At 36.9% G+C, this 12,136-nt stretch overlaps 1 protein-coding gene across 2 annotated transcripts in view; it reads right to left on the reverse strand.

Annotated features, from left to right (window-relative positions):
• LOC129117638 (uncharacterized) overlaps positions 1-12,136 on the reverse strand; it is a 375,689-nt gene that overhangs the window by 344,890 nt on the left and 18,663 nt on the right. The window lies entirely within an intron of this gene.

The following is a 12,136-nucleotide window of genomic DNA, read 5'->3' on the forward strand; positions in this document are numbered from 1 at the left end:
TAAGATTATAGGAAGGTTTGTCAATATTTTATTTTTCTCCAAGAACAACGAACCTGTAATTCAGTGCAAAATACACAAAAATTCTGTACAAATAAAAATTATAATGGTAAGAGAGTTGAACAGAAAAATACTTGGATCTTCAAAGCATCAAGTGTGAAGAACCAACCACAGGAGTTGTTTTCTTATTTGATTTTTAAAATTTTTTCTTTTTAGAAATGCAGTAGTCCATTGATCTGAAATTAAGTCAGAAGAGAAAACTGCAATCATCTGCAAGTTTACTTGAATCTTCTAAATTTCTCTGTTATGCTGAAAGAAGAGGAGTCCAGACAATGAAGTATGGATTTACATGTGGATCCATCAAAGCTTAGCTTGATTTGGAACAGCAAAAGAAGCTCAGTTTGATCTTCTAGTAAAGAGGACACTTGTGCAGAAACATTTTAGCTTAGTGAAAGAGCCATAAAAAGTTACAAAAGATAAACTATGTGCCACATCTGCTAGTTTATGATTCAACAAATGGAATCATGTTGGGACTAGGTTCTCCACCCATATCTTTGAGCAAGGTGCATCTAATCCAAACTTGACCATTAGGGTCAAGGCAGGATCAAGCCTTGTTTGTCTTAAGAACTAAGATTGCTGTTGGTTCTCTTTAGAGATAATGCACTTTCAGTTCATGTAATCTAAGTATTTGCACAGGAATAAGTATTGTGGTAGACCACCAAATATTCTCCAGTGCCTATAGAGTCAAGAGACCTAGATTAAACACAGTGTTGAGATGCTGCCTCAGTGCCCTAAGGTTCCTGTGAAACAAGCAATCTACTATCCCAAAAATCACTTAGCAGCATACAGTCTTTCATCCAATATTTGTCTTCACACGCTGCTCAGCACACTAAAGTTCAGAGCTTTTTCCTGATAAAGGCAGGGCAAAATTACAGTTGCTATTGCCACACATTTTAAGTGTCGTTTTTGCAGTTAAATGAGGTAACATTGCCTAAGTCAAAACTAAGACATGACAGGAGAGATGCTCACAGGCACACAAAAAAACTCATGTCATACAAAATAACTCCAACAACAGTGGAGCTGAAAAGAATTTCTACAAAATAAAAACTGAAAGGCAGTTTAAAATTTCTCTTGTTAAAGCAACCTGTAACTTTGATATACAAAGAGGAAGACTGAAACATATTGAATCAGAGATCTATTTCTCTTGATCTGAAGGTCAATTAAAAAAAATTAAGCTGCTGGCACATAAGTGGTATACAGAAACCAATTTATAGGAGTCTTCAAGATCAAATGTCCACCTTGGTTTCAAGCACCCTCAAAAATTACTGATTTTCAGACTTCTATTGAACTCTTCTATTGTTTCTATTGAGCAAAACATATATAAGCTATATAAGTTCAAAATAACCAAGTAAATACCAATGAGCTTAAATATTGAATAATACATAGTAATACCTTCTGATTAAATAACCATTTTGTTCAGTGATTACATTCAGTTTCCCCAGTTGGTAATTATTGATTGCAGGATATAGTCATTTGTTTCTGCTAACCACTTGCCCTTGTAAGTGTAAACATCCAGGATGGGGCTTGCATTTGTCTATTTTCCATGGCACCAGGCTGCTATGCATGTTGGACAACGATCCATGGCATGGTAATGATAAACCTTTTGAAGCAAAATGAAGATTTTGTGTTCCTGTTGATACTTGGGATCCCTTCTCTCTCCTTGCAGGCTAAGTTTTTATATGAATACTATAAGACTCATGAATATGAAATCTTAAAAACTGTGTAATAATTTTACATAAGTAATTATATATTTCAGCATTTTGCACTTGTTATTTCCATGTACTTTAATAACCAAAAATTGCTCTTTCCAATTTTGTTGAGCCACTAAGACACCTTCTGTTAAAAAATAAGAAAAAAATAACCAGAAAAAATATGCAGATGTCTATTAAACAAGAAAAAATATGCAGATGTCTATTTGGGTGCACAGGTCTTTTTTAGATGCTTTTCTTTAAGGAATAAAAATTCAGTCAGTTGTTGTTTCATGTGGATAACTAACTTGATTCCATGTGTCTAGTCATATGTTCAGTCAAACTTTGTCCTGAAACAACACTAGGCTGCTTTCAGTGGTTAAAAACCATTCTCTTTTTTTTTCCTTTTTTTTTTGTCCTTATGTTTTTAAACACAACAGCACAGGTCAGCAGTCCCCACTGTATACTTGCAGTGAGGGTAGTGCTGGAGTGTAGGAGCACACAGATATGCACCCAGAGAGGCTGGTGCAGACTCAGAGCCCCTCAGTGAGGAGATCAGGCTTTCTGGAAGTTGAAGACATCTCTAAAGACATGTATGCAAGAAGTTATGCTTTGCTTTAGTTAAAGTTGAGGTTGAAAAGTGATTCTGCAACTTTCTATCTCTCACTTTCTTCAAGACCCCTAGTTTTTTTTCCAGCAAGTGTCACTACCTTTCAGTTAAAGATGCTTTCCAGCCAAGATCAGATGAAATCTTTTGGTTCTTTCCATATTCTACTGCTTATTCTTTGGATAATTTTGTCCTTTCTTTGCACCTTCTGTCTCATATATTTAATGTTTCTGAATTGCTCTGAATTTCTAGCATGAAAGAATATTATACTGAAGTTAAAATTATTTCCTGTATATCATTTTCCCTTGTGAAGCTCTACCCATGCAGAATAAAATGAAAATAGTATGTATGCTTTCTTGTTCTTGACATGAAAAACCTATTTCTCAAGCACAACGGTGATTGATAAATATGATTAATAAAAAGGCTATATTTCATTTATTTTGAGTGATAGATTACCTAGTAAAAGTTTTCCATAAATAATACATTAAAAAGTCATAACACATAACATCTCATTAGCTGATGCTTCTAATTTTATGCCTATCTGAAATAGTACGCTGTCTCATTTTAAATCTCTAAATACATACGAAGTTGAAAGCTTCCTATAGGTTGTATTTTTTAACTGCTTTCCCAAACCTCCACCAGAATTTCACAGTGACTGAAAAACAGTCATATTTAAATTAGCTAAAAACAGCAATTGATGATAATTTATAATCTTTAACAAATGCACCTGTTTTTAACTATTAAAATATATTCATCTTTAAAGTAACTAAGATTGATATTTTTCTAATACTAATTTTTTTGTTTCTAGTACTGATATTGCTTAGTTCTTCTTATGCAGGTCTATTTGGGCAATGTCTGCAGTATGTTTGTCTACATATTACCCTGAAATATGGATGGAAAATGAATCTTCATGCTGAGGAGTCCACAATGAACTTTTTTTGACTGACCACTATCATTAAAAGAGGTGGAGTGGTGATTGTTGTTATAAGACAAAGATCTATCTCATTTTTTTAACCAAATTGTAATTCACCTGACTTTGAATAAAATAATATTAACACTTTCAACAGAAACCTATTGCAGCCATTCCTTCAGAAAGGAATGAGATTCTTTCCTGGCCAGGGGGCCCTCAGTACCATTGTGGATCCAGGTGCCTCTGCCACATCCCTGTGTACTTTGAAGTCTCACCATTTGCCACAGATTGTTACCATATCCATCTTTTGCATGACATGGCCAGGACATAATCCTTGTTGAGTAGGGTATAATTAGCATTAATTTTAATTGCACTTGCATTATTCTGTGTGGCCTTGAGATATTTCCCTACTCATATCAATCCAGACTGTTGCTCCAAGGTTCATTCTGCCAGATTCATAGAGCTAATCCTCTCTCAACTTTGTATCCCTTCTTGGGCTTGTTATTGACCATCTAAATTTACACTCTCAGATTGCCTTACTGCCAAACTTGGGCTACTGTTTTATTTTAATTTATTACTGTTAAGGGACAAGAGTTGGTAAATCTCTGATGCAAACATTCACTCTCATTTTTTAAATTCATTGCAAGCACCAATGTGTTGTTTTCCAAGATGTTAATTTCATTTAGACTAAAGAGGATTTCTCTGGAAGAAGTATTTAAACTGATTCATTATTCAACTTTCAATTTCTCATTAAGTCACCTTCTGCAATATATCTTACAATCTTGATATGTTCACAGGGTCTACTATCACAGCAGGCTGACTGCTTCCTTGTGCTTGGTTATTTGTTTGAGTCTGTCTCTATTGTCCTCCCTGTCTCTGGGGCGAGGGCAGTCTGTCTGATCTTTGTGCACCACCTGGCACTGCAGAGCCCTCGTTCCTTTGGCACTGTGGAGATGCAAACAGTAAACAGCAACAGCCATGCAATGTTTCCAGAGGTCAGATCTAAACCATCAGCAGCTTCATGGCACAGTGCACCCTGTAGTTGCAGTACTCCAAATGTCAGGATTACAAACCTGGAAGCTCTGTAACATTTGTGGATCCAAGGGGTTGGATTCAGTCTGTAGAACACATGCATGTCGTACTCACTGAATATTAATTCTTGCTATAATTGAAATGAAGAATGCAACCACCATCTCTATCCCTGCCCCTCCCTCCAAAAACAAAACCCAATAACCCATTCTGCCCATAAATTGGAAATGTATCAGCACACTGAACTCTGTTCCATGTATCACTTAAATAGTTCCTGATCAGTACAATGAAAGCTATACATGCCCAACCACCTGTTTCTTTAAGGAGTATTATACTTCTACAGCAATAGACTTGACTCACAAATTTATAATCACACAGTTTTGAACTACTTAACATAAAATTTTAATAAAAACTACAGCATTTGTAAAGCATGTCAGCTTGAAATAAAGCTAGGTATTTCAATAACACCCAAGTGCCCTATTTAGCATTTTTTGAATTGAACGTTTATTTCGAAATTTCTTCCCAGAGTGAAATTGCTTTTAGAGAAAATCATTAATAAGGAAATCAAAATGAAATATTTAAATTGCATTGAATAAAATAATTTGGCCCAAAGCATTATGGGGAAAATTTCATCATTTTGTGAGCAAAAAATCTGCTTTTGTTAGTTTTTATTCTTCTGCAGTATAGAAATGATTTTTTTCTACTTCGTTTTCATAATAGAATTTCCAAGAGAGATTTTCAGCCTTTAATCTAAAATCTCATCTTTTTTGCTTTTTCTATAGTACCATATTTTATATAAAACACAATGTGCTGAATAGATTTCCCTGAGAGGTAATGCTAGTCTCATCCAAAAACCACAGAACACTCATTCTTTATTAATGTTGATGTGACTATGTTGGGAATCTTGGTTATTTGGGGGAGTGGGACATGGAGGAATTGAAACAAGTTCATTAACTAAAATAGGAAGGGAAAGCATTCAATCTAGACTAAACAGAATTTTGATTTTTTTTTGACTAAACAGAAACAGAGTAAACGACTCAGAAATACTTTGTTTATATTTCTGCCTATCCAAAATCAGCTGTATTCATTTGGGCACTTCTACTTAAAAATTGAAAGAGTGAGGCCTTTTTTTCAAAATTGCCAGAAGACACCTTTTCCCCACTAACTAAATATTTTAGATATTCTACACCTATGTACTATAACAAAACAATTTTAATTTCCTCTTCTACTTGAAGCTGCAGATATGCTCAGCTCCCAGGAGAAGGTCTACAAATGAGAATGGAAATTTTTCTAAGATGCAGTGCCGGTAACAATATTGATGATTAAGAAACCGTTCCAGGAGAAGGTGAAAAAAGTCAGGACCTCCTTCTGTGGGATAAAACATGGGTAAAAAAAATGTCTTGCTGGTTCAAGAAGGTATAACCCTCCCTTCTCCACCAACACTGGCCAATATATAACCCTCTCTCCTTCACAGACACTGGCCAAGACTTTTTAGCACATAAGAATTAGATTTTGTTTTGCAGATAATTTACTGTCTAAGTGAAAAAAGCAGATGAAAGGAACAAGTCCTATGTCTTGCAAGTTGATGAGTGAACCTTCTCCATTGCGGGTTTATTTTGGGCACAGACACTCCCATTCTGGCAATTAAGAACTCCACATCTTCAGTCTGATGTGTTCAATATTCAGCATGAAAACTCTAATCTTGATATCCCCTCTGGTAGTATGATATAGTGGTACAAAATTACTGCAATGTCTATGAACTGTACTGGATTTGATTCTTCTAGAATGTACTCCCTGATTGAACTATAAATGGAGAGCAGCTAAGAGAGAGATTAATTAACTCTTCATTTCCTAACAAGGAAGATGTGTGATGTGAAGCTAAACATTTTCTGTAGAGAAATACATGCCAGGTGTTATTCTTCATCTTCTAAAAGGCAAATATAAATATATGTATGTCTTCCTAGGAAACAGCTCTCAAATAAAAACCAGGTATAAAATATATAGATTTTAACCATGGATCAGTTCTGAAAATTCATTATATATTTCTCTATGCAAGGGCAATAATATGTATAGCAAAATATACAAAGTAGAAATATGGGGAACATGAAGCCTGTAACTACCAGGCAAGAATTAATTTATATTACAGGTGAATGAACACTCTCACTTCTTTTCTTCTATGTTCTGAAACCTTCCCTTTAATTTAGTTCACTCTGTAATTTTATTTCTTAATCAGTTTTGAATTAAAGCATTTTAAATATCAGGGTCTGCTTTCACATCAAACAGATTGCTGTTCAACATCATTGTAAACAGCCTGGACAGAAGAGTAAAGGGATACTAAGTAAGTTGGCAGATAATGCAAAGCTGAGAGGAGCTTTTGACTCCCTGGAAGGCAGAGAAGTCCTGAAGGAAGAGTTTAGACAAATTAGAGAGCTGGGCACCCACCAGTTATATGAAGTTTAACAAGGGCAAGTGCTGAATTCTGCACAGGGGATGGGACAACCCTGGGTGAATGGAGAGACTGGGGAGTGAGAGGCTGCAGAGCAGTGCCACGGAAAGGTCCCGGTGGATGGTAAGTTAACATGAGCCAGCAGTGCCCTGGCAACCAGGAGGGCATCAGGCACAGCATGGCCAGCTGGGCAAGGGAGGGGATGGGGGATTGGGATGGCCTCATCTTGAGTCATGTGAACAGTTTTGGGTGCCACAATATAAAAGAGACATAAAACTATTGGAGAGAATCCAAAAGAGGGACACAAGAATGATGAAGGACAAGCTTATGAGGAGAAAATGAGGTCAATTGGCTTGCTCAGCCTGGAGGAGAGTGAGTGGAGACCTCATTGCAGTCTAAAGGTTCTTCATGATGGAAAACTGAGGAACGGGCACTGATGACCAGTGACAGGACCCAAGGGAATGGCCTGAAGCAGTGTCAGGAGAGGTTTAGGTTGGCTATTAGAAAAAAGTTCTACACCCAGAGAATGTTTGGCCACTAGAACAGGCTTCCCAGGGAAGTGGCCACAGCACCAAGCCTGACAGAGTTCAAGAAGCATTTGGAAAATGTTCCCAGACACATGGTGTGGTATTCTGGATGTCCTAGGATTTGGACTTGATGATCCTTATGGGTTCCTTCCAAGCCAGAATATTCTGTAGATCTGTGATTATTTTGTTCCTAGTGTTGGACATTCATGCAAGATCTTAAACAGGCATTAAGTTGAACTAGATAGTTCAATTTGATATAAGAAGCAAGATATTAAACAGCATGTCCTTCACCCAAGAGTTCTGAGGCAACTTAAATCTGAATTTACAGGACTTTTGGCTGCCATCTGTAAGCTACATTATGAAAGGTTACTGTGGCAGGAGACTGACAGATTGCCAATGCACCTCCCTTCTCAAAAAGGTCTCAAGAAATGATCCTAGGAAAGTCAGGATTCCATCCCTACTTAAAAAAAAAAAAAAAAGAAAAAAAAAAACAAGAAAAAGAAGTTGTTACAAAGGAAATAGCTTGATATCTGTAAAGAAAATGCTACCTTGCTACCCTACTGTGCTGACAATATCAGCAGAAATGTGGATGTACTTGCATTTTCAAAGTCCTTGTCACTAAAGATTATTAAAGAAATTAAACTGTGGCAGGATTGGTAGAGGGGGTGTTTTATGGATTAAAAGCTGATTAAAGGATAGGAAGAAAATGTCCTAACATAGACCTTTATAGGCCAAATGTTCTTTAATTTTCTAAATGGAAGACAGTAGGATGTTGTCCCATCAACTGATGCTTGTGCTGCTCTTTTCCAGCATAAATCATCAGTGGTCTGGGAAAGGGTGTGAACACTAAAATCTCCAACTTTACAGACCATACAAATTTTTCCTTTTTTTTTTTTTTTTCTTTTTTTGTCTTGAGCTGTGCAAATGTTGAGGACTGCAAACACTTCCCTCAAAAATGAGTGGCCAGAAGGGTGGCAGTTGGACTTTAGTGGCTAAATATAAGGTAATGCATCTGGGGAATGCCAATGAAGTCTACACAATTCTGCATTCAGAACTGGTGGTTTCAGCTCAGGAAATACATGTTGGATCCTCCATAAAGAGTTCTCTGAAAGCATTGGCCTGATGTGCAACAGAAGCCAAAGACAATGACAATGGGAATTCAGCAGTGAATAGTTTAAATAAGGCTTTTTATTTTTTTAGATTAAAAAAAATTAAACTGGTGTATCTATCAAAAATAAGAGAATTTATTTAAAGGATAATCAGAAACAATATCAACATTTTTGGGTTTGTGAGTTTTTTCCCTTTTTATTGTTGTTTCTGGATTATTTTTCTCATTCAATTTTTAGCTTTCTTTAATGTTTTGAGTTATTCTTCTAGCAAAAGACCTCATTCTAGCTCTCTTACAACAGATCTTCAGAAATATAAGCACATATGTAAAAAAAGAAAGTGAGCACATTAAAGAATCCTAAAGTGAAGTAAGAACAAAAAGTTTCTCATACCCACGAATAAAGTAGAGTCCTTCAACTGCATTTCCAAATGAAAAAAGTAAATAGTGAAGACTGTTCTACTATCTTCCACACGGGTCTGTGGTAAAGCCAAGGAGATGGTAGGGAAGATCAGAGTGGTTGATGACAAAGCAGCAAGCAAAATAATGGGGCAACCCTGTTTATTTTGAGGGTAAATGCTGCATCAAGGCACAACATGATTTAGACAGTCACACTTGGAATAGCTGGGAAGCAATCCACAGCAGAAGTTGTATTTAACTTAATTCTGAAAGAAGCCTTATCTCAAAAATTTGACATCCAATACTTATGGTAAAAGAGTAAGAATACCATGTTTAAACTGAATAAATGTAAATTCAAAAAACACAGTAAAAATTCATTAGAATGGTATTTAATATTATGTAGGAGCACAAAATAAAAATTAGAGAAGTAAAATACAGGTGGTGGATGGTCTAAAGACATTAAAGACATAATGTTATAGTAAATATAAATAAAAATTAATATTATCTACTAAAATAAAAGATTCTGTACAAGATTGCACACACAAAGGGAAAAAAAATCTATAATGAACCAAATAACAGCTATTCTTTGTCAGTAATTCAATTATAGCATTATCAGATGGTAAGAAGATGTAAGATGCTGTACTTTCTTGCAGCATTCTATGGAATGATATTAAAATGCTTTAATTTTTCAATTATTCAAAAGTAGAAGCATTGTTCAAATTAAAAAAAAAAAAAACAAAACAAACTTGAAGCCTCCTTAAAAGTTAAGACAATCCAAATGGTTTTTATAAATAGCTTCCCAACTGCCTAAAAATAATAAGACCTTTTCCAACAGTTGTAGGAAGAAATTTGGCATCAAAATGGCCTCTGTACAAGCGAAATGTAAAGTGGCGATTAAATTTTTCAAAAGAATTTGGGGATGTTTGTGGAAATTAGAATCATCAAACTGGACTCCCATAAAGGAAAATCAGAGGGAAGGGAAGGGAAGGGAAGGGAAGGGAAGGGAAGGGAAGGGAAGGGAAGGGAAGGGAAGGGAAGGGAAGGGAAGGGAAGGGAAGGGAAGGGAAGGGAAGGGAAGGGAAGGGAAGGGAAGGGAAGGGAAGGGAAGGGAAGGGAAGGGAAGGGAAGGGAAGGGAAGGGAAGGGAAGGGAAGGGAAGGGAAGGGAAGGGAAGGGAAGGGAAGGGAAGGGAAGGGAAGGGAAGGGAAGGGAAGGGAAGGGAAAAAGAGGGGGAAATAATGGCTCTCAGAAGCTACTGATGATCCTGCAGATGGCAGTGATAATGTGCAAGGGTGTGTATTGCTCTATAGCTATCTCTAGCTCCTCAAATTTCTCTGTAGAAGAAATTTGTGGTGTTATCACTGGGCACTTGACATGTTTTTGTACTCCTTGGCTTCCTCCACCAGCCTCCACTAGAAACAGGGGTTAGAAAGCTTTGTTTGGAGCTGGTACAGCTATTCCTATGCTTGCTCGTGACTGTTCTTTCTTGCTGTCTCCTGTCTCTACCAGAGAAAATTTATGATCATGGTTGGCCATAGCTCAATCCTTGCCCTCCCACATGAGTATAAACAATGTCATCTGCACTGATATCTGCAGCAGACAACCCTCAGGGGCTGTGTGCAATCTCTGCTGGTACCCCCTCAAGCAATTTCTGTTCTGTATGGCATTGTCAGCCACTGATAGCACCCAAACAGGGTCCAGAAAGTTGTCAAGTAACTGTTTGCTGCATCCAGTTTTGCTTGCCAGAAGCCATCTCTGGCATCCATGACTGAAAAGACTATTGTGTTCACTTGATTTGGCAATATTTCAGTGACTGTTGGCAGGGAACAGTATAAGCACTTTAGTATGCTATTGAGGTCCTTTGGATTGATGCAGATCATCAGTTTGCCTGTCTTTCTAACTGCCACCATACTGCTGATCCAGTCAATTGGCCTTGCAACTTTTTTCAGCCACCTTGTTCCATGACAGTTTTAACTTTCACCTTGAGCTCTGCTTCAAGTGGCAGCACTAGCATTTTATATATAGCTGATGCCACATCATCTTAACCTTGCAGACCTTAAAAGCACTCATTATCCAGAAACCTGATCCCTTGACCAGAGACTATCTTTTAATAGTCAGAAAAGTAATATTTCATATATGTTTCCCTCACCCTCAGTTAGCTCTGTGATGCTCTGACTTCACAATAAACAGTCCTATGTCCCAGTATGTTCTCCACCAGACAATAGATTTCTGCATCCATCCTACTGCAGGAAAGAGATGAGCCTTATCTTTATTTACATGTGAGAATTTCACAGGTTTAATACGATCCCACTCTAAAAAAAAAATCCAAATTGTTTTATTTTTTAGAAAATCTGCATCCCAGCTTCACCACAAAATCACATTCCTTTCAGTGAAAGCTTTCCTTTGCCAGTTGCTTGTCATTTCTCATATTCAGTTTCTGAACCACATTATTTTCTTGTTACTGCCATTGCACCTACTTACTCTATATTATTCAGACCAGCTTCGTCACAGGTGCTCACTTTTCTCTTTTCAAGCACTTATGCAAATTAAATCACCAGTGTAATTTAGAATCCCTTCACTTGCATGTATGTCATCCAAAAATTGTCTCATCCAAGTTCCAACTACACACAGGGTGACACCACCACTTGCTCTTAAGCAGGACTTTTAAACACTAGACCTCACACTTTTGTAACAAAAGAGGTCAATATCATTATCACAGTTTTATAAGGGTGCTGTGTAGGGGTGAAGTGACTTGCTCAAGGTCATCTAACAGCTTGGTGAGAGCAGAACTTAGGTCTTGCGAGTTCCAGTCTAGTGCTTTATCCAGCAAGAAACCCTGACTGTGCTGAAGTCTGAGGTCTCCCTGTCCTTGGCCTGTTCTATTAAAACGCTGCACTGGCATTCATATAAACCATTTACAAAGGGTAACATCCATTTGTTCTGCATCAAAAAGCAAGAGAGATTGACACATACATAATCTTTTCCTATGTGTGATGGATTGATCCTTGACTTAGGATCATTTCAGTTGCCTCTTTGTAGTCTCTCCATTACAACAAGAATTTCCCAGGCTTTCTATGCAAGATGAGAATGGAAAGCTGTTAAACAACCATTTTCTCTTTCTTCCTGAGGAAACTTTTTACTGCCAATCCAAATTTGCAACACCTGCGGTGTTGAAAATGAAGACTTAAAGGCGTTCACTCTACATTTATGTTTGTCAAACAGTGATTTAAAAACACAAAAATTCATACAGCATTTTTTAAAACACTTTCCAGAGAATTTTTCTTTTCTTTTTTTTTTCTCCCAAAATAACATCATGTCTAAGCACAGTGAATAATCCTCATACACAGGTTTACCTAGATTTTCGTGACA

The sequence above is a fragment of the Agelaius phoeniceus genome, chromosome 2, assembly GCF_051311805.1.
Source record: "Agelaius phoeniceus isolate bAgePho1 chromosome 2, bAgePho1.hap1, whole genome shotgun sequence".
Lineage (NCBI taxonomy): Eukaryota > Metazoa > Chordata > Aves > Passeriformes > Icteridae > Agelaius > Agelaius phoeniceus.